This window comes from Penaeus monodon, chromosome 19, assembly GCF_015228065.2.
Source record: "Penaeus monodon isolate SGIC_2016 chromosome 19, NSTDA_Pmon_1, whole genome shotgun sequence".
Lineage (NCBI taxonomy): Eukaryota > Metazoa > Arthropoda > Malacostraca > Decapoda > Penaeidae > Penaeus > Penaeus monodon.
The window spans coordinates 5475017-5476319 of NC_051404.1; the positions used below are offsets into that span (position 1 = coordinate 5475017).

The window sequence follows — 1303 nt, forward strand, 5'->3', positions numbered from 1 at the left end:
ATAATAAAATATATGGCAATACAAAAAGTTGCTATTGCATGAAAAGGAAAATTTCAACCATGACTTCGACAGAACTAATGGGTTGAGACCAGTTATCCACATTTGAAAAATACATAGAAAGGAACGGAAAAAAATCAGTGGATGAAATAACACTTTATCGTTTCCACGTAATCAGTGAATAATCTCTGTGCGATTTATGTCCCTTCTTATCAGCGTAATGTTCTTAGGGAAGTCAGTGTAACGTTGATTCCCTGTGAAGGCACGTAGAGAGACTGCCTCTTTGGTAAGTGTTTTCGAGGGTTCAAAAGTGTGCTTTTAACTTTCCAGGTCGATCAGAAATTTCTGCATACTTTTATCCCGTTTATGGCTAGAAATATGGGTTAAATTTTGATATATTCATGGTAAGAAAGTGGTATATCCTGTTCCCTTTATGACAGGAAATGTGCGTTATACCTTGTAATGTTTATATGTCACAAAATGTGTAGACATTTGTGGTACGAAATCTATATCAAATTTACATACGCCTGTAGCAAAATATGCGTCAAATATTATTACGTCGTTTTAGATTAATCGGTGTCATATCTAATTATGTCACATTTCATCTATTTTTAACATTGTTGCATTTTTCATTTAAAAGGTGTGTCAAGCCTGCAAACAAGTGTGTCAAATCTTGTTATTGTTAAGAGCCCGTAATATTAAATTTAGCAACTACCGGTACAAAACTAAATGCCGAGCGTCTTTTATTACATATGAGATAAGATATCATAAATCCAACAGTAATTATGTGAGATATCTAAGTCCGGGATCTCCAAATTGGCCGATGGGATTATCCAAGGGGTCGATAAACGCCAAACGTTTAAGAAATTTTAAAAACGTAAAATATGACTTGCTGATAAACATATCTAGTTTATACATAAGAAGTTTTTAATCGTCTATTTATTTTATATTCTGCTTGTTACAAGGGGGTTAGGTGACGTCATAGTCATAATGCACCAAATGACAGCAAACGAATTTGCCTTTCAGTTTATTTCCAATATTTCATGCGACATTGTCATTTATCGTACTTCAATAAGTTTGCATTCTTTTACGTTTAATTCTATAATTATATTCAGTACTTTGTACATTGCTTATGGTTTCCAAAATAATAGTTTACAGTTTTTCATTTCTTGTTTCCCAACATTTCATGAGAGGGGTTCCCAGGAGCAGGGGTTTCGCAGGACTTGGCATGCAGTTTCCCCTAATGATGTAGCCTATATGGAAAGCAGGGTTCTCCTCACTAATGTATAGAAACTGCACTTCTACT

General features: G+C 34.4%; 1 protein-coding gene across 1 annotated transcript in view; it reads left to right on the forward strand.

Moving 5' to 3' along the window:
* Positions 1–180: 180 nt before the first annotated feature.
* The window catches only part of LOC119585014 (G8 domain-containing protein DDB_G0286311-like), a gene marked incomplete at its 3' end in the record, with an annotated part of 8429 nt that continues 7306 nt past the window's right edge, over positions 181–1303 (forward strand). Inside the window, 1 exon segment of the mRNA XM_037933629.1 lies at positions 181–283.